Source organism: Thalassophryne amazonica, chromosome 11 (genome assembly GCF_902500255.1).
Source record: "Thalassophryne amazonica chromosome 11, fThaAma1.1, whole genome shotgun sequence".
Lineage (NCBI taxonomy): Eukaryota > Metazoa > Chordata > Actinopteri > Batrachoidiformes > Batrachoididae > Thalassophryne > Thalassophryne amazonica.
In genome coordinates, this window is record NC_047113.1 from 99817011 (window position 1) to 99839725 (window position 22715).

Consider the following 22715-nt stretch of genomic DNA (forward strand, 5'->3'; position numbering starts at 1 on the left):
GCGCTATACAAGAAAAAAGTTGATTGGTTGATTGACTTCCTTTGGCACATTCAGTGCATCTCAAGGAAGATTGCAACAGTGTCAAATATCTGCTGGGAGGTCATTGGGGACTTCAAAATGGTGACATTTTTGATGGGACTCCAGAGAGGTTTCACCAAGTTTCCCTGTTTTCTCTGCCTTTGGGACAGTAGAGACAGGGCAGCACATTATCACCGGAAGCAATGGCCTGAAAGGACTGAATTCTCAGTTGGAAGCCGTAACATTAAACATGAGCCACTGGTGGATCCTCACAAGGTTTTGTTCCCTCCTCTCTCAAAAGTGAAAGCTGGTGTTTTCATTGGACCACAAGTCAAGAAAATCAGAGTGCCCTGAATTTCCAAAGAAACTGACAGCAAAGGAACAGGAGGCACGGAAAACTTTTGTTGAAGTTGTGCATGGGTTTCTGGGCATTCACAAGGCTGACAATTATGTGGAACTGGTTGACGCTTTGGTGAGAAACTGTGGCCAAATGGGCTGTAAGATGTCACTGATGTCACACTCTGGATGCTCACCTTGACAATTCAAGGACAACATGGGGGCATATTCAGAAGAACATGGGGAGTGCTTCCACCAAGACATAATGGACTTTGAACACAGATATCAGGGATCTTACAATAAAAACATGATGGGGGACTACATTTGGGGTCTGATAAGGGAAACTGATTCGTTGCACATTCGCAAATCAGGGAAAACTGTTCATTTTTAACTTTGTAAAATTGTTTTCAAATTTCTGAAAATAAACCTTGCTGCAGTTATGTTCTGTATTTTACTTTTATTGTGAAAAAGTCAGAAAATTGTCAAAAATAGCTGTTTTGAGGGGATAAAATTGCTGTGCGGCCCCCAAAAAAAGTTTGACATGAAAAATGGGCTTTTCTATTGTTTTGCAATAAATTGAGTTGGACAAAAACACTTATTTGTCAGGAACAAAAATCGTGTTACACAGTGAATAGTAATAATAATAATAAAACAGCGCAATTACAATAGGGTCCTCGCAGTACATTGCCCTACTTGGGCCCTAATGATATGCTATGCGGTGATTTTGAGTGAATTCACAAAATGTACATTCATCAATAGGTTTGTGTGAACATCCACAGCAAAAGTGGTGTTGATCCGTGATGTTGTTTTTGAGTTAATACATAAAATATGGTGTTCAAAATGGCCGTCAGCAGCCATTTTGGTGGTGAACCAAGGACCTGGTGTTCAATAGATGTCTTTCTCTATCCAGCAAAGACCTAACATGGAGATTTCTGTTATTATTTACAATTCTGAAAAGAAATTCAAAATGGCTACCATCTGGGTTGGGTGATGGCTCTGTATTTCGATTGGTGTCTTCCTCTACCCAACCCAGACCTGTCACACCTATAGCAGTTCTTCACTTATCATGCGGAAATGAAATGTTTAAGGAACAAACAAACAGACAATATCCCTCCAACCTGATGGGGTAATGGTTAAAAACTACCAAAACATATATATAAAAAAGTAAAATAAACAGTGATCCTTACATTTGCTTTGACTTTTTTCATTGTATTGACATTTAAAAAACCAAGATATTTCATGCTTTCTGTGGTCAAAGAATGGATGTACATTAAAAAAAAATGTTAAAAAGTTAAGTTCATACTGTCTTCAGTGAAAATGAATTCAGTGGCTGCTGGATTTTATTTTATTTTTTTCTCCCTTTTCCATATTATCATCATCACAACTTACCTATTACCTCACAGTGAGAGAGTGCCAGGTTCTTTCTCTGTGGAGTTCCTCCCTGTGGTTGCATAAGTTCTGGGTTCTCGGGCTTCCATTCACATGTGGGTTAAGTGGATTGTGTCTTTAAATTGTCTGTATGTGGCAGTGTAAACATTTATTTATTTATTTATTTTTGTCATCTTTGTGATAGCCACCTTGACACTTGCAGAAATTTGATCTCCATACTGACACACAATTTTGCTTGCCAATGAGTAAACTCATAGTAAACTGCTGTAAACTGTGCGCACTGTGTGCAGCTGCGTGCCAGTGCACAAAGAAAATGTGTGAACTCGTCATGAACATTGCACAACCTACTCGAAAACAGAGTGTCAATGTGCGCAAGGCATCTGAACCAAGATTATGAAAAGATAATAAACATAACACATACATTATCTAACTCATAAGAAGGAATGAAAATGCAACTGTTTTACCAGTCCATTACTATACATATATATATAAATAACTGCCTGTGAGACAAGATTCCCCACCACTCGACGCACATGAGACAAAATTTAGCTGTCGCTAATTTCTCTGTGATTGTGGGAGCGATGAGAGAATGCTTTCATCAGCCAACTTCTGAGAGCAAATGCATCATCTGCTACGAAATGATATGGCACAGGCTGTATTTTATATAGTGTGGTGTCAAGCAGGACAAAGCAGGACGCATTGGCATGACGAATTATGCAGCTGTGCAAGGATCAAATCTGTGGGAGTGTCGAGGTGGTTTTAAAACCCAGTCACACGACACTTAACGGAGGGCAACAAAGGCCTGACGAAACAAGAAATCTGGACTTTCGTTGACTTTTGTTGGCATCATTTAACCCTCGTGCAGCTTCATCCCTGCAGCTGGCACTTCATCAGGAATATGAAAGTTTGAACGAAGGGCAACGAAAACCTCAATTCGCCTGTGTCTCGTTTTGCTGTCGTTCTTGACGTTTTTTAATCGTTTGTTTAGTTTTTGTAACGTCATTGTTTAATTTGACTTTGAAATGTAATCCAAAAGTAATCAGATTACAAGTAATCCAAATGTATGTACATACATACATGTAATCTACATGTATTCTTTCAAAGTAATCCTACCCAACCTTGGTCGTGGGATCGCTTCCCGCTCTTTCTGTGTGAAGTTTGCATGTTCTCCCATGTATGCATGGGTTTACTCCCACAATAATAAAAAAATCCAAAACAAAACAAACAACAAAAAAAAAACATGTTCATTTAGAGTCTGCTCCTTTCTCTGCCCCTGAGCAAGGCAGCATCTCTACATCTTGAGTTGGTCCCCAGGCACCAGACTGTGGCTGCCCACTGCTCCTTTTGGTTGGATTGTGTCTAACTAAAATTAAGATGGGTTAAATACAGAGGACAATTTTTGTTGTATGTATGTACATATGTACAATGACAATAAAGGCTCTAGTCTATTCAGTACATGAATGGCATCAAGCTGTATGCCAAGGGTGAGCAAGACATTGACTCCCTGATCTACCTCACCAGGATCTACAGCGAGGATATCAAGATATCATTCAGATTGGATAAATGTGTTTGAATGGTGGTGGAGAGAGGGCTTGTGATCCAGACTGAGCAGGGTGGAGTTGCCAGAAGGCAGGATAGCAGACATACAGGACAGCTACAAGTACCTGGGAATTCATCAAGCCAAATGGAACCACGGTGAAGGTGCAAGGTCAGCCACAAAAAAAAAAAAAAAAAAACCTCCAGAAGGTAAGACAGAGGCTGATAAGGCAGCTCAAAAGTAAGATTATGATCTGAGCCATCAATACATATGCCCTACCAGTCATCAGATACCCAGATGGAATAATAAGTTGGCCACATGAGGAGATAGAAGTCACTGACGTCAAGACACAAAAAGTCCTCACAATGCAAGGATGTTTACACCCAAAGTCCACACCTTGAGTCTCTAAGAGCAACAGAAGGAGAGTGGGCAAGGATTTGTGAATATCAGAGCCACAATCCAGGATGAGATGAGGAACAACCGTGAAAACATCAGGAACATGCCCCCTGCAAGATCAGCTGCTTCAAGAACGCCTCAGACAACTGAAAACAGACATGATAAGGAACAGGAGGAGATATCCAGCTCAGTCGCATGCTTATTTTTGTGCTCTTGTCACAAACTGAGTCACATTTTTGTGACCTGGTTTTTTTATATTACTATTTGTAACCCTACCCCTTCACCTAACCCTACCCATAACCTAACCCTCTCCCTACCCCTAACCATAACACCCACAGACCCCCACATCACCCCACATTTCCTGCTCCCATCATGAAATTAATTTGTGCTCCCGTCACAATAATGTGGTGCTTCTCATGATGGTATCATGAACCATAGATTATTTCACTTTTCACGATGCCATCATGAAATGGCGTGAGATTGGGTTGAGATATCATGGAAGAACAAGTCCCTCCATCCCTCCATGGGGTGCACCATCAAGAGATTGAGGAAGTGGCTGTCATCAAGAAGAGGTAACACTGGCTAGAAAAAGGCTGACCTAAGAGCCTGGTCACAGGGCACACAACGATAGCTGAAGGCAGGAACAAGTCACAAAATCACAAATCGCAGAGAAAAGGTGGATGAATGAGCCTGCACTTCTCCCATCACCGAAAAGCCTGTGAGTCCAGAGCGCATAAAGGAAAGAAACAAAACCGAAACTAACAAAAGAAAATCTAAGCGAACGGTGACCTTGATGCTTTAAAACAAAATCAAAACGAAACATTCATGATGATGACGTGACTTGACAGCGAGTATGAGACCATGCGCCAGCCTGCGCTCGTGTCTACTGCAGGTGCTGGATCTCGTCTTGACAACAGGTTTGTCTTCACAACAACAATGTGTACACATGCACATTCCGACTGTTTGTGGCTGGAACATGCGTAAATAGGTAAAGTAGTTGATAAAACAATCTTGAAGCTATTGTTTCTGTATGACAATGTTGCTTTTCATCCCACACATGGAGGAGTCATGTTCAGCTCATCTGAGCTTCAGTTATTGATCCGTTCAGGTATAGTCAATGTTTGTGCAAGCCGTCGGACTGTTGGACGCTAACGGTAAGGGAACTACGCAAACGATGAGGAACCATCAAGACAGAAAGCAAAACGGAATATGGATGAATTGAGGTTATTGTCAGGATTCAGTCACACTTTTCAACAGTTTGAAAATTCTGACGAAGCGCCAGCTACAGGAACTAAGCTGGATGACGTTAAACGATGTCTCCAACAGTCAACGTAAATCCAGATTTCTTGTTTCATTTTGGCTTTGGTGTCCTTCATTAATACTGTGTGACCAGGGCTTAAAAGACAGCATAGAGGCTGTGATCATGGCAGCACGAAAACAAGCCCTAAGCACCAGATCGATACAGGCAGGAATGTACCACAGCTGACAGGACCCAAGTTACAGGCTGTGCAAATGTGTCCCACAGACAGTCCAGCACATAGTGTCGGTGCAAGATGCAAGCTGGGACAGCGGACACTGAGAGGCACAACTAAATATTAGGTCACATATGGATTCAAAGTCCCCAAATCCCGATGGGAGATGCCACCAAGGGTGATTAACAACAACATGGCTAAGGTCCTGTTTGGACTTCAAATTCCAGATAGACAAGCAGATGGTGGCCAACCAACTAGACATATATAGTAGTGGTTGATAAGGGAAAGAAGACCCCATTTGTGATTGACGTGACCAAACCCTCAGACTCCCAGGCTTCTGGTAGAGGACCTGAGCTTGAGGAACACACATACCACCCTCTCCAGCGGTGGTGAGAAGGAGATTGATCGATCTATCTATCTACCTGCCTATCTACCTGTCAAGGACCTGGAACCAAAAAAGGCTGGACACAAATGCAAGATTCATTGAGGTGCTTAGTGTGTAAAACCAAGAGGGTAGCATTTTACATTATAGCACGGTAATGATATGGTAATATTAGGGTAATATGTGGTAATAAAAGGAATAATATGGAAATTGTATAGTAATGTAAAGTGCTACCAAAAAGAATTTTACTGAAGAAGTAGGCAAAGGTTGGTACACAGGTAGGCAAGCCAAATTCAGCGACAAATGAAGACACAAGGAACAACAAACTGGCACAGGCATGGGGCAAAACAGAGAGTTTAAATAACAGGAGTGATTCAGACAAATGAGATACATGTATGAGAGGACAACAAAGAGGCCATGGTAAACAAAAGGACTAGACATACGCAGATCCCAACCACCATGTGTCATCAGACAAACACCAAGCAGACCAAAACCTCTCTTTCTCTCTCGGTTGTCCGTCACTGATGACGATGATGCTGTGCAGGCTCATTGAGACAGGTTGAGATGGTGTCTCTGCATGTGGCTATGGAGATCAATGTGTGACAGACAGTGCCTGCTACACACATGGTTTGGTGTCGACGGTCGTTAGCGGCCTGGTCATAGGTCTTGTCAAAGTGTGTAGCTGTCGCATTGCAGGTAGAACACCACGTGTTTTGGTCAGCTGCTAGGTGCTCTAAGTTCTCAGGGGGATTAGCCAATTTTTTGAGTGTAGATTTGATGTTGTCCTTGAATTACTTTTTCTGGCCACGCATGGAGTGGCTGCCTTCAGTAAGCTGGTCATAAAAAAATTTTTTTGAGAGGCAATAGGTTGGCAGGCATCCTGATTACATAGCCTATCCATCTTAACTGCTGTTGGAAAAGCGCAGACTCCATGGATGACATGGATTATTCATCCCATTTGTGTTGCAGTGCATTTAGAGTGAGTAAGTAGAGTAAGTCCCTTTTCTGTTGTTTGTAAATTAATACAATATAAAATGACAAGGATCTATTTTAGCCATTATACAACTACGTGCAGTATAAAACAAATAATGAATGTTTTTACATTTTTTTTCAATAGAACAAATATTTAATTCGGTGGAAGCTGGAACAAACCATTCAACTCAGCTTTGCCTCGTTGAATGGTTTGTTCCAGCTCTCATCTCATAAAATATTCATACCATTGAACTCATAAACAATCATTATTTGTATATCCTTCAATGTCAAAGCATAACGGCTTTCAGATCTGCAAGGTAAACTGGATAAATAAATCAGAACCAGACCAATAAGAGTTTTGTAAACCAGTCATCCAATGTGTATATCGCTTTACATTTGAAGAAGGCATGTCAATGTCAGCATTAGCATACAACTCACACACAAGTTCATTGTAGAGTTGTTTTGTTATGAGGTTTTTTTTTGTTATTGTTGAATTGTATGCCGAATAAATTCATTAATTCATTCATTCAATTTTAGGAAGCAGGCTCCTGACATTTAAATGTAAAATGCCAAGGCCAGATCTTGCTCTGAAACTATCAGGAGTATCAATATTTTTCAGAGAGGACAAGTGACCTGGATTAGGCTTAACATTGCCAGACAAAAGAAGAAGAAAAACATTTCCTCTTTACATTAAAAATTGAGTCCTTGCATACTGGAGATTCCCAGTTCAATGAGTGAATTTTCTGTGTGTATAAAACTCCCCAGCAAGACAGATATTTTATTTAATCCTTATTTAACCAGCTTAGTCCCACTGAGCTCGAGATCTCTTTTGCAATGAGACGTGGACATTATAAAGTTTCCAATCCACCTCACCTGCATGTCTTTAAATGTGGGAGGAAACAAGAGCATCTGGAGGAAACCAACGCAAACATGAGGACAACATGCAAACTCCACACAAAAAGGCCACAGGTGGGAATCAAACCCATGACCTTCTTGCTGTGAGGCAACAGTGCTAACCACTAACCACCAAGCTGCCCTATAAACCCATATGCACATATACATATGCTCACCGGGGTTTTAGCCCTGAGATAGAATTATTTAGAGAACTTAGAGCAGGCCGAGGGGCCTGTAAGACACCAAGATATACACATTAAGGAAAGAAGATTAACTTGATTTAATCCCAACAGATACCAGGACAACAGTGGATGTAAAGGAACATTGTTAATGGTCGATAATAACCAGGTATAAGTCCCTGACCTGGAGAAATCCAAAGATGGATGGTGGACGAGTTGATGCACCCCACCGCCACAGTTCAGCAGTATCGATCCTCACAAAACACATGAGAATACAAGAGATACAAGAATTTGCTTCATTTTTTACTGTCTGTGAAATATATCGATGGAAACAATTTTTAAAAAAGCACAAAGACTTTCGGAGCACAGCTAATGGCTGTGTTTTAGTCCACCCCCGGTGACCAGCGGCCGACAGTGTCCCATCACTGATGGCCAGCAAACACCAGCATCCGGTAGGCTCTCAGGGTCCTGCAGCTAGTGTTGAACGGGCTCCAGCAGCTAACGGGGTCCAGCGGCTAACAGGCTCCGGCGGCTAACAAGCTAGGGATCTCCAGCATCCAGCAAGCTTATATGCTCACCAATTCTGCAGCTTGGTGAGTGTACAGGTGATGGACTCAAAAAAAGAAAATGGGCTGTGAATGAAAAGAGATTTATTTACAATAAATAAATAACTGAAAGAGCTGTGCTGAGGATGCCTGCAGAGCCAAGACAGGGCCCGCTTGTAGCGGTGGAAATCCGGGAGCTGCAGTGCACACCGAGCCAGGAGAGTGAGAGAGTGTGAGAATGAGCTAGAATCCTGGATAATGGGACTGGAACCGGAGCCAGGTGGGATGCACAGAGCTGAGGATGAGAAATGTTCTTGGAGGACGAGGAGAACAGAAGGTTAGTGAATGCACACGTAACACTGGGAGCCTTTAACAACAGACAGTTCATGTTATGTTTAAGGCAGGAATGCTCACAGTTCAGGAAATAAAGTTCACTGTTCAGGAAATGTTCACAGTTCATGAATTGTCCACAGAGGTAAGCAGCAACACATCTTATGATGCAGTTCAAATTAAGCTTGACTTGACTTCAGAAAGGACTTCGAAAGTTCTTAGTAGTTCTGTATAACAGTTCATGGAGTTTTTGCAAACAGTTCTTGGTTATGCACAGTCACAAACAGGAGCAGGGTGAGAGCATAATATCACAACCTCAGAGTCATGCAGGAACTTAGCTAACAAGGGAGAGCAGCGTGCTCTGAGGGTGAGAGCAGGAGCGAGTTCCAAAGTGACGTGGTGCTGAAAGTGGGAGCCAGGAGCAGTGCAGCATGGAAGCCACACAGGAAGGCATCTGAAAACATCAAAAGATCAATGAGCTCTAGTACAGAAAATAGAGGTGCCGGTTTACCTTGAGAAGAGCTGCAGGAAGCTCAGATATAATAACGCGCAGAAGCGTCCCTGTAGACGAGGTAATGAATCAGTATTCTGCAGTCATTCAGCAATCAAGATTCTGGCAGTTCAAGGTCTCAGTAGATGCTGGCGTAAGATTCTAGCTGTGACTCAGCCCAAAGCCAGGGTTTTAGTAACCCGCTCCTGATCAGGAGCTCATGAGCGTCAGGTGCGAGTCGATGATGAGGTGTTAGTCGGCTCTGCAGTGAGCCACCTGGAGGGAAAACAGACAAACAACACACAAGAGGAGACAGAAGGGGAAGGGGAGAGAGGCAGACAAAGGCTGGCCACAACACTGTAGGCTTTATTATTTTGTTATTTATTTGAATATATTTTGCCAATTTTGAGAACATTGGGGAAGTTCCCACAGTCTGTTCACATGAAGAATAGCAGGATAATAAGAGCTAAGCACTTTGTGTGCAAAGGTGTCATTCTTCTTCAGCTGCGAGTGGCCACTTCAGTGAGATACCATTGAGTGTATGTAAACATCCTTTGTCTGTCACATATAGGTTTTCTGTCTCTGCCATGACTGCACATTAGATCAGTTTCATTCATCTAGGGTTCAGTTTTCAGCTTTTACAACCTTCTGGTTCCTAATATGCAAGGTATATTGTCATAGATATCAAGGTGTATTCCAAGCATTCAACAAAAATATAAACGCAACACTTTTGGTTTTGCTCCCATTTTGTATGAGATGAACTCAAAGATCTAAAACTTTTTCCACATACACAATATCACCATTTCCCTCAAATATTGTTCACAAACCAGTCTAAATCTGTGATAGTGAGCACTTCTCCTTTGCTGAGATAATCCATCCCACCTCACAGGTGTGCCATATCAAGATGCTGATTAGACACCATGATTAGTGCACAGGTGTGCCTTAGACTGTCCACAATAAAAGGCCACTCTGAAAGGTGCAGTTTTGTTTTATTGGGGGGGATACCAGTCAGTATCTGGTGTGACCACCATTTGCTTCATGCAGTGCAACACATCTCCTTTGCATAGAGTTGATCAGGTTGTCAATTGTGGCCTGTGGAATGTTGGTCCACTCCTCTTCAATGGCTGTGCGAAGTTGCTGGATATTGGCAGGAACTGGTACACGCTGTCGTATACGCCGGTCCAGAGCATCCCAAACATGCTCAATGGGTGACATGTCCGGTGAGTATGCCGGCCATGCAAGAACTGGGACATTTTCAGCTTCCAAGAATTGTGTACAGATCCTTGCAACATGGGGCCGTGCATTATCCTGCTGCAACATGAGGTGATGTTCTTGTATGTATGGCACAACAATGGGCCTCAGGATCTTGTCACAGTATCTCTGTGCATTCAAAATGCCATCAATAAAATGCACCTGTGTTCTTCGTCCATAACAGACGCCTGCCCATACCATAACCCCACCGCCACCATGGGCCACTCGATCCACAACATTGACATCAGAAAACCACTCACCCACATGATACCACACACGCTGTCTGCCATCTACCCTGAACAGTGTGAACCGGGATTCATCCTTGAAGAGAACACCTCTCCAACGTGCCAAACGCCAGTGAATGTGAGCATTTGCCCACTCAAGTCGGTTACGACGATGAACTGGAGTCAGGTCGAGACCCCGATGAGGACGACGAGCATGAGATGAGCTTCCCTGAGACGGTTTCTGACAGTCTGTGCAGAAATTCTTTGGTTATACAAACCGATTGTTTCAGCAGCTGTCCAAGTGGCTGGTCTCAGACGATCTTGGAGGTGAACATGCTGGATGTGGAGGTCCTGGGCTGGTGTGGTTACACGTGGTCTGCGGTTGTGAGGCTGGTTGGATGTACTGCCAAATTCTCTGAAACACCTTTGGAGACGGTTTATGGTAGAGAAATGAACATTCAATACACGAGCAACAGCTCTGGTTGACATTCCTGCTGTCAGCATGCCAATTGCACGCTCCCTCAAATCTTGCGACATCTGTGGCATTGTGCTGTGTGATAAAACTGCACCTTTTAGAGTGGCCTTTTATTGTGGGCAGTCTAAGGCACACCTGTGCACTAATCATGGTGTCTAATCAGCATCTTGATATGGCACACCTGTGAGGTGGAATGGATTATCTCAGCAAAGGAGAAGTGTTCACTATCACAGATTTAGACTGGTTTGTGAACAATATTTGAGGTAAATGGTGATATTGTGTATGTGGAAAAAGTTTTAGATCTTTGAGTTCATCTCATACAAAATGGGAGCAAAACCAAAAGTGTTGCGTTTATATTTTTGTTGAGTCTATATATATATCTTGCAGCATATACCAAAAGCGATGTACTGACCCCACTGCTGTTATGCCTAAGCCTCAACGTCCTCAGCCAAGTCACCACATACAGTGGCTCTATGGGTACTGATTCAGTAGTGGAGTAACCATCAGCAAACTCCATGGTGGCTTGGGCAGCATGGTGGCTTAGTGGTTAGCACTGGTGCCTCACTACAAGAAGGTCGTGGGATCGCTTCCTGCTCTTTCTGTGTGAAGTTTGCATGTTCTCACATGTCTGCATGGGTTTACTCCAACAGTAATAAAAACAAAACAAAACAAAAAAACATGTTGATTTATATTCTGCTGCTTTCTCTGTTCCTGAGCAAGGCAGTGTCTCTACATCTTGAGTTGGTCCCCAGGCACCAGACTGTGGCTGCCCACTGCTCCTTTTGGTTGTATTGTGCTGTAAAATCATTTGACGTGATTTTTTTTTCGCTACACTGAGGAAATACACAGTCCTTTTTTTGGTAGTACACGTGCACACAAGCGCCTTTCCATTTGTGTGAGCGCGCACTGCACACCTCATACCTCACACACGCTAACACAAGCTGGGCAGTGCTTAGCTTTAAAACAAACATGGCAGAGTTTGTCTTGCTGATGGATGATGGTTTGATGCACAGCATGGTGGACGTCAGAATTATTTTTTTGACTCCTATTTAAAGGTCGTGTTGGATTGTTGATGTCAAAGTAGCAATGTTTCTGTGGAGAAAGAGGGACTCATCGACAGGCAGACATACTACAGACTGTACCCGGGGGACGCCACTCCATGCATCTATGGACTGCCCAAAATCCACAAACAGGACATGCCACTCAGGCCTATTGTATGTAGCACAGATTCCATCACATACAATTTGGCCAAGCACCTCAAGTGGATTTTGGCTCCTCTAGTGGGTAACTCAGACCACCATGTGGAGAACACACAAGATTTTGTGAACAAGATCAAGGACCTGCAGCTGGAGGCAGATGAAACTATGGTGTAATTTGATTTGACATCATTATTCACCTGCATCCCCACCACTGAGGCCATCTCAGCTGTGAGGCAGAGACTGCTGGAGGATGTGTGTCTACTTGAAAGGACCAAACTCACACCAGACCACATCTGTCAACTCTTGGAGATCTGTCCTAACACCACGTATTTCCTGTTTAGGGGGAATTACTACAGGCAGATCCATGGTTGTGCGATGGGGTCTCCGGTATCCCCCATTGTGGCCAATCTGTACATGGAGCAAGTGGAGAAGACAGCCTTGACGTCTTTCACGGGCATCTCTCCCAGTCACTGGTTCAGATATGTCGATGACACATGGGTTAAAATCAAGCAACAGGAGGTCGAAGACTTTACAGAACACATCAACTCGGTGGATTCCAATATCAAGTTCACATGTGAGGATGCCAGAAACAACCATTTAGCCTTCTTGGACTGTGATGTTACGACTGGAGAGAACAGGCAGCTCCAGACAGGGGTTTACAGAAAACCCACTCACACTGACCAATATCTGCTCTTTGGCTCAAACCACCCCCTTGAACACAAGCTCGGGATGATCAGGACTCTTCAACACAGAGCCCTACAGGTGCCCACAACTGCAGAGGGAAGGGCTAAAGAACAACAACTTGTACGGAAAGCCCTCACAGTATATGGGTACCCACGATGGTCCCTGGACAAAGTGCAGAAGTCCCAGAAAACAAAGAGACCAGATAGACAGGAGATGGAGACAAGAAGAAGAGGCGTGTCTCTCCCTTATTTAGCAGGAGTAGGGGAAAAACTACAGAGGATCTTCAGACAGCACAAAATCCCAGTTTACTTTAAACCGGTTAACACCTTGAGACAGAAATTAGCTCACCCTAAGGACAGGATCCCTAGTTACAAACAGAGCAATGTAGTGTATTCTATCAGATGTCAGGAAAACTGTAATGAACACTACATAGGTGAGACTAAGCAACCTTTACACAAAAGGCTATACCAGCACCGCAGAGAGGGCGCCAGTGGACCTCAGTCTGCAGTTCATCTCCACCTGAAAGACACTAACCACACGTTTGAGGACAAGGAAGTTAAAATCTTAGCCAGAGAGAAGAAATGGTTTGAGAGAGGTGTCAAGGAAGCATTCTTTGTAAAACAGTTGAAACCCAGCCTTAACCGGGGAGGGGGTCTCAGACATGCTTTGTCCCCTGTTTACAATGGGGTACTCAGGTCAAAGCAGTTTCAGTCTTTTGTTCATGGTAATGAGTCTTTCACGTCATCAGGAGAGTCGTCAAGGGAGCCATCAGGAGAGACTTCCGTCCCATCATTAGGAGGAACAGCTGCCCTGTCATTAGGAGGGTGCTAACTAGAGCACAATAGGTGCTAATTAGAGCTATTGTTTAGTCACTAGCCTGTAGCAGTTGGCCTCTCGGTAGGAGGGGTCTGGTTAGGTTAAAAACGCCAGCTTTTGGTGGCTTCTGTTTTATTTTTCTCTACAAGAGTCAAGACGGAAGGTGGTGGTGGAGCTGCAGCCAACTCTGGCAACAGGTCCAGAGACTACGCTGGCTGTTTGGATGCGGAGCGCTCCGGCAGCCCGCAAGGATAGACTTCTGCAGCACCACAGGGTCTCGGTAACCGCAGCCGCAGAGCTCCATGGCCACTGAGAGAGGTTTCTATCTTTTTAATGACTTGGATTGTCTGCGGGTCCCACATCCATACCCCGCAATGGTAACACCACAGTCAGTGTGAGCGAGGGGTAATCCTGTCTGCTGTTAGTGAAATCACATAGTGGAGTTGGTGGTTACGATGAAACCTGCACCCTCTTTGTGCTTTCTGGAGTGAGGTTGACATCTATGCACCTGGATAAAGGACTGTAGACAACTGGTTGAAGCACACATATGCACAACATCACTGTCATCCACTAAAGGCAAGACAGTTGCAGTTGTCAGGAGCTTCCGAGCTCTTAAGGAAAAACATGACTTGTTTCTATAAAGGAAGCCTAGCATTACCCTTAATTTGGAGATCAATTGTTGAAGATGAACTTTAAAAGAAAGCTCCATATCAATACTTAATCCCAAATACTTGTAAATGCTAACTCTTGAAGGAATATATCCTAAATGTGCTTAAATATGCATTAACCATTTGTGCTTTTTTTCCCCATTCAGAATCATCATAATATTATTTATCTTTTACTGAGCCAAGAATATATTGTTACATATACGAGGTCTGTTAGAAAAGTAACGGACCTTTTTATTTTTTGCAAAAACTAAATGGATTTGAATCATGTGCGCTTGCATCAGCCAAGCTTGAACCTTTGTGCGCATGTGTGAGTTTTTCACGCCTTGCGTCATTCGCCTGTGGGCAGGCTTTGAGTGAGCATTGGTCCTCCCTGCTCGTCGGATTTATATTGTCAGGAAAATGTCTGAACGATTGGAGCAGCGCTGCATCAATTTTTTTTAGAAACTGTGAGAGACAGCCAGGTGGAAACCATTCGGAAAATTCAGATGGCTTTCGGTGAACATTCTATGGGCATCACAAGGATTAAGGACCATTACAACCGGATTAAAGACGGCCCACAGCGGCTGAGGGCGCACTGCGCTCCGAGTGGCCGTTGACAGGCTGAAATGACCATATCATTTCCAAAGTGAAGGCTGTGTTGTTCTGGGACGTCGTGTAACCCAGAGAAATTGAGGAAGAGGTGGGCATAGCCATTTTTAGGCACATTCCACTGTTAAAGGAGATTTTGTAATGAAAGACGTGCGGCGGAATTCGCGCATCAGGACGAAGCCGCAATGGTGGAGAACAAAAGCAAGTCTGTGATGGAAGTCTCACGGGACATGTTGACATGCCCAGCTCTCCACAATTTGTCGGATACTCACTCGACTAAAAAGCCACCAGAAGCCGTCTGAATCTTATGAATGCTGGAAGACATGTCCACAGGCGAATGACGCAACCGACAGGCGTGAAAAAACTCACGCATGTGCAGGAAGGTTCAAGCTTGGCTGATGCAAGCACACATGATTCAAATCCATATAGTTTTTGCAAAAAATAAAAAGGTCCGTTACTTTTCTAACAGACCTCGTATGAGTGTGTTCTAATGTTTGGAAGTGATCATTTATATATTAATAGAGCCTGTTGCTGTTGAAGAATATATTATTCATATTTTTATAGGGATGAATATTTATCAATGCTTATTAAACATGTAATCAATAGCTAAGGTTAGTTACATGATATCTATATGTTCAAATACTTTTGAAATATATGTTTGTATGCTTTTGAATTGTGTATTGTGTGTACCAAATTAAAGGTATGTTATGTTTATGATTACATTTGCTTTTGTTTTAAGATTTGCTTATGCTTCAAGTATTAGTTTAGCTGTTATAAAGATGATTTACTTATACATATAATCATTTTCAAAGTGTTACAAATGTGATGTGTCCCTTTTTCAGTGAAGCCCAGAAAGATACATTAAGAAACATCCACATGTTGCAAACAGCATATGGAACAGGATGCCAGTACTGACCACAAACAGTTAAGGAGACTAAGCTTGATATATGGGTATGATTAGACTTGTTTGTTAGAATATTGTGCAATTTTGAGATGTGCTAATATTCTTGTGGTATAACCGCATGATGAGACTTGCTGACAGTTTTTTCAGTTTGCAGTTTTCTGGCCCAAAACAATTTCCTATCAGTTTAGGCACAGGTGTCGCTTTAGCAGAAAGAGAAAGCAAGTGGGCAGGACCAATGCCATGAAGAAGAGGGATGAAGACCACTCAGATGAAGGACAACGCCTAAGATTAGCATGAATCATTGTATTAGCATAGGAAGACAGAGGAATATAAAAACAGAGCCCAGCCCACTGTTTGGGGTTCCTCTTTGCTGAGAGCTTGCTGGAACACCAGATGCCTGGTTGGAAGCTCTCAGCTCCTGGGACCCTCAGAACATCTGGGTATGATCTCACGCATTCTGTAAAAGTTGCATTCTGTTAAACTCTGTGACATTTAAATTCTGTTTAATACATCTCTGGGTGGTAAACTAGCCCTCAGAGTACTTATGTTCAAACTTAAATAACTGGTCAAAACCTTCTTTCAAATCAACGGACATGCGGGATAAGAGAGACAGGGGAGAGCGAGGTCACTGGAGACCCCTGAATTATCCCAATACTAGCTCAAGAGTTTTGATTAATGGTATATTCTCAAAGGAAACAGGTGACTTTGAAAAAACATTATTTTGGATTTTTTTAGCATTCTAGAGCAGTTTGAATTTATTCAGATGTCACTGCACTACGTCAAAAGCCAGACTACAAAAATTCAAATGCCTGTGTAATTGTTTGACCAATAGATTACAGTGTCATCTGCATAAAGATGATACAGGGCATTTGACAGGTTTGCACACAGATCAGTTATATAAATTGTGAACAAAATAGGTCCTTAAACCTTGAGTAGCACCTTTTGTGCCCTCAAGGAAGGTGGAACTAACACTAGTCATCTGAATGCACTATGCCCTACTTGTCAAATAATCAGCAAACCAAGAGACAGTGTGTGTGGAGATATAATGTTTATAGAGAGTTTCCAACAAGAGACTGTGATCCAAAGGATAAAATGCCTTCAAAAGATCAAGAAAGAGTGCAACACAAAACCTTTTAGAATCCAATGCCTCAAACATATCTCGTAAAACTTTTTAAAAAGCAGTAATAGTGCTATGTTATTTCTTAAAACCAGACTGAAGAAGGCTTAAAATATTGATTCTATTGGAAAACATCCTTCAATTGATCACAGACCAACTTTTCAAATACTTTAGCCAAAATACATAAATGTGAGAATTTCACAATGTAATTTCACATTTGATGGTTCGCCTCCTTTTAGCAAAGGCACGACACTTTAGAAAGTATGTTTGTGCATAGGCTCAAATTTTAAACAGTTTCTACAAAATCACTGTTGAAGAAAAAAAAAAACCAAGTGCCCTACTTTCACAAAGTGTTCATTAAAGTTATTTAACACAGCACATTTATCAGTCAGATTTGCAGAATCATTGACCAGGAAATTAGTTCACTGGAAAACACTGCACCAGAAGCAGATCTCACAGCCTTACAAAACGTCTTACGATCTTTTACATTTTCGCTGATTTTGGATAATTAAAAATCAGATTTAGCCTTCTTAAATAAGAAGGAACATTTGTTACTGAGGTGACAAAAAGTTATCCAGTCAGCCTGTTTTCATATTTTGTGCCTTGTACCAGACATGGTCTCTTTCTTTTAAAAATCTTCCAATTTCAGTGGAAAACCAAGGATTATTCCACCCCTTTATTGTAAATTTACCCAATGGAGCATGCGTATTAATTAGCTTCAATTCATCATAAAAAAAATCCACCATAAAAAAAAAAATAAAAATTGCCAGGCCAACTCAATATCAGCAAAGAGAGATATTCAGTTCCACTCAAAAACTGACAGATCATAGAAGAATGCCTGCTCATAAAAAAATATTTAAAATTTCTTTTAAATAATATCTGTGGTTTAGTTGTGGGGAGTTTGGCATTCCTGACCACTGCAGTCACACAGTGGTCACTCAAATCGTTCCCAAACACCCCAATATCAGAATACTTGTGGGGATCATTTCTTATTATTAAGTTGAGGAGCGATGAGGCATGTTTGATAATGGGCCGTGTTGGACTGTCTATTATCTGAATCAGATTCACTGAGTCACAGATTTTAGGGCCCTGTCCCACTGGGGAGAGGATTAATTGCGCATGAATTGAGTATACAATTTGCAGGTGTTCATTGTCGTCCGCAACAAAAATGGCCAAAAATAACAAATGTCCCAGTATGAATTACGGATATATTAATAATATATGGCGAATATATAACACATGTAGTGAGGAAACTGATCCGACACATTGAGATTATCACAGCAGTATTACGGGTGTATTATGAATGCATCGCGCACGTGTTGCGCGTGCACGGCATCTGCATTGCGGTCATAAAATAAGCTCACTCGGGCCTTTCGGCATCACTATTCACACCAACAATACAGCCTCTGGAGCATTTGCTGGACTTGGACAAGTTGATCACAGAGTGTTGTCAACAGTTAACACAGAGGGTTAACTGTTCATGAGTTTGGAGAGCGGGGGGGGGGGGGGGGAGCCGCTCGGGGTGTGAGACAGTGATTTTTATTTTTATTTTTTTTTTGAGAGCGTCACAGAAAACAGACTTCAGCGTGAGTTGTGGCTATAAACAGCAACTCTTCCTTTTGTTGGTGTTAAATAAAAGTCCTGGATTGCAGCAGCTATTACGTCTTTGTGGATTTACACAGCCGGACCGGCACTGACTGGCAGGTATGTCGCTTTCTGCCACATATAGTACTTTGGGTTTACGTGACTTGTTTGTTATGCATTCAGAGATTGTCCGCAAATCAGCTGCAAAGCAGATGTAATAAAAACACTTTATTCGTGGCCAATTTGTATGCATTTGCTACAACATATTTCAGTTTGTGATGTGGACATGATGGGCACGCAATATATCTGTTTTACACACTGTCCCAGTCCACTGCCAAGCCGCAAATCCCCGTCACTTGCAGATATCAGCGGTTAACGGCAGATATACAGCGCATAGAGTATGTATTGTGTATGAATTGAGTATGTATGGAGTATGTAAGGCAGATGTCATCTGCATCCAGATTTTTGAACAGCTCAAAAATCCTGGCTGCGGACATGCGTGCCTCTGTGGATGATCACGGACGTGTTCGGAAGACGACCGACTCATACAGGCATGTTACATGGATATTGCAAATGTTTGGCAAATAGGGGCCAATTTTGTACGCAATCCATACGCAAATCCTCCTAAACGCCAGTGGGACAGGGCCCTTAGACTATCTGAGGCTGAAGACAACCAATAAAGGTTTAGGTGTTGTGGGCTGCCTGGTCTGTTTTCCTGCTGCTGCACAGGTGGCGCACCTCAAGCTGATCGACACACCTGTTCCACATTTCATCAGCATCTGTATGAACCCTGGCTTTGCACTCGCATCCTCGCCAGAAACTCTGCAAATGGTAAGCCTAGCCCCTTTGCTTATACTTGCATATCTTTGTCTCTTGGTGTTTCCACACACCAGCCTGAAGAGCTGCAGCTTATCACTGAAGCAACCTGATTGCTATCAAGACTCCCAGAGCTCCCAGGCTCCACACCAGGCAAGCTAAGTGTTCACTGAAAACTGCCTGGAATAATCATATGAACTGAACTGTGAACTTTTCCTGATAAGAACCACTAGAAGAAGCTGAACTGAACCATTCAGTCTAATTGCCTGCATATCTGGACCAGCTGTGACAGTTGTCTCTGATTGACTGTGAAAACCACTTCAGTGACTGGCTCAGCACTCACCCGTCTGTGTATCTTTCTCAGCTTCGTCGACAGCTTGCAGGTGGCCACCTGGCTCCGGATCCAACCACTGGGACTGAAGTCGTCTGGACTGCGGACTCCCTGGTTCCACCGTTGAGTGGGCCGATCTCCACTCGGCTAGGCAGCCTAGTTTATTTTGCACATTCTGTACTCTGTCATATTCCGAGCAATAAATCCGTGTTAACTGCTCATTCCTGCTTCTGGGTTCGTCTTCCACTCACATACGAACCATAACATTAGGCCCCTTACTAACACAAGCTCACCAAAGTTTAGTCCTGATATACAATTATTTAGAAAACGTAGAGCCTCGCAGCAGACTGAAGGAGGCCGATAGTGGCCCATAACTGTGAGGGACTGTCTCTGCTGAAATTCAAGTTTCAATGCCAGAAATTCAAACTGTTTATGAATAGAAACAGAGGAAAGGAGCATTACATTAAACTTTTTTTATATTAATGGCTTTGTCTTTCCTGGGATGATCACAACAGAAAATATTACAACCGTTAATAGCAATATCATTTTCCAAGACTGATTTTCTCAACCAGGTTTGGAACAATACGAGGATATCGGGTTCCATTGCTTGTACCCAAATCCATACTAAATCAATTGTTTCTGGATTAAACATCGAACATATGCTAGGGCTGCTGCGGTGCCAGTATGGCTGAAGACACTCCAAGAGAAATTCACTCCCTGGAGCAACAGGTTATTGATTTGACTGTCATTCAATTCCAAAAAAAGATAATAAGTCTAAACCAATTATTATCCAGTTTGCAAAGAAAAAATTTAAGAATGAATTGTTAAGGCAATCAAAAAAGTTCAGAGGAAGTGAGGTGTATGTGAACGATCATTTCACGAAGAAAAATTCTAATGAAGTTGGGACGTTGTGTAAAATGTAAATAAAAACAGAATATAATGATTTGCAAATTTTTTTCAACCTATATTTAATTGAATACACCACAAAGACAAGATATTTACTGTTCAAACTGATAAACTTTATTGTTTTTGTGCAAAATATTTGCTCATTTTGAAATGGATGCCTGCAACACGTTTCAAAAAAGCTGGGACAGTGGTATGTTTACCACTGTGTTACATCAACTTTCCTTCTAACAACACTCAGTAAGGGAACTGAGGACACTAATTGTTGAAGCTTTGTAGGTGGAATTCTTTCCCATTCTTGCTTGATGTACTTCAGTTGTTCAACATTCCGGGGTGTCCTTTGTCGTATTTTGCACTTCATAATGCGCCACACATTTTCAGTGGGCGACAGGTCTGGACTGCAGGCAGGCCAGTCTAGTACCCGCACTCTTACTATGAAGCCACTTTGTTGTAACGTGCAGAATGTGGCTTGGTATTGTCTTGCTGAAATAAGCAGGGATGACCCTGAAAAAGATGTTGCTTGGATGGCAGCATGTAAGTAAGACCCTTCGGCTGCTCCCTTGTTTTGTACTCGGGGTCGCCACAGCAAATCCGAGGTGGATCTGCATGTTGAATTGGCACAGGTTTTACGCCGGATGCCCTTCCTGATGCAACTCCACATTACATGGAGAAATGTGGCAGGGGTGGGATTTGCCACACCAAAACCAAGTGCACTAACCACTTGGCCACCACCCCTGCCTGCTTGGATGACAGCATGTGTTGCTCCAAAACCTCGATGTACCTTTCAGCATTGATGGTACCATCACAGATGTGTAAGGTGTCCATGTCATGAGCACTAACACACCCCATACCATCACAGATGTGTAAGTTGCACATGCCATAGGCATTAACACACCCTCATACCATCACAGATGCTGGCTTTTGAACTTTGCACTGGTAACAATCTGGATGGTCTTTTCCCTCTATTGTCCAGAGGACACAACGTCCATGATTTCCAAAAAACAATTTGAAATGTGGACTCATCAGACCACAGCACACTTTTCCACTTTGCGTCTGTCCATTTCAAATGACCTCTGACCCAGAGAAGGTGGCAGCATTTCTGGATGTTGTTGATGTATGGCTTTCACTTTGCATGGTAGAGTTTTAACTTGAACTTGTAGATGTAGCGACAAACTGTGTTAACTGACAATGGTTTTCAGAAGTGTTCCTGAGCCCATGCAGTAAGATCCTTTACACAATGATGTTGATTTTTAATGCAGTGCCGCCTGAGGGAGCAAAGGTCACGGGCATTCAATGTTGGTTTTTGGCCTTGCCACTTACGTGTAGAAAGTTCTCCAGATTCTCTGAATCTTCTGATTCTATTATGGACTGTAGATGACAGAATCCCCAAATTCATTGTTTTAAACTGTTGGACTATTTTTTTTCACATAGTTGTTCACAAAGTGGTGATCCTCACCCCATTTTTGCTTGTGAACAGCTGAGCCTTTTGAGGATGCTCCTTTTATACCCAATCATGACACTCACCTGTTTTCAATTAACCTGTTCACCTGTGAAATGTTCCAAACAGGTGTTCTTTGAGCATTCATCAACTTTCCCATTCTTTTGTCGCCCCGTCCCAATTTTTTTTTAAATGTGTTGCAGGCATCCATTTCAAAATGAGCAAATATTTGCACAAAAACATCTATCAGTTTGAACATTAAATATCTTGTCTTTGTGGTGTATTCAGTTGAATATAGGTTGAAGAGGATTTGCAAATTATTATATTCTATTTTTAATTTACATTTCACACAATGTCCCAACTTCATTGGAAGTGGGGTTGTAAATGGATCTCCAGAGGAAGCAAAAATTATGATGATAAGAGAGCTCTCGGATTTGGTTAATTTTAAGTGACAGCTTCTGAAGGAGAAAAATGCTCATTATTGGTTCTTTTCTTTTATTTGGAGTGATTCTGTTATGATTGTTGTTTTGTTTTGTCTGTTTTATGGGACAAATCTTGCGAAAACGTACATATCACGTATATATATTTATATCAAGCAGCTAGACTTTGTTTCGCCACATTTTTGGTTTGTGAATTATAACTTCTTTTTTATGTCAACTGATTCTTTATAATTTACTCCTGCACAGGAGCTCAATTTAAAAAAAATTGATTACACTGAACATAGATTTCACAATGCTGAATATAATATTGACCCGGATTGTTTTTTTCTTAAAAACC

At 42.3% G+C, this 22715-nt stretch overlaps 1 long non-coding RNA gene across 1 annotated transcript; it reads left to right on the forward strand.

The window, feature by feature from the left end:
- The first annotated feature begins 912 nt into the window (after window positions 1–912).
- Window positions 913–21299, forward strand: LOC117520536. The gene is made up of 4 exons (XR_004563676.1): window positions 913–981; window positions 9190–9195; window positions 11632–11634; window positions 21289–21299. It is a non-coding gene; the product is annotated as an uncharacterized LOC117520536 (long non-coding RNA).
- The last annotated feature ends 1416 nt before the right edge of the window (window positions 21300–22715 follow it).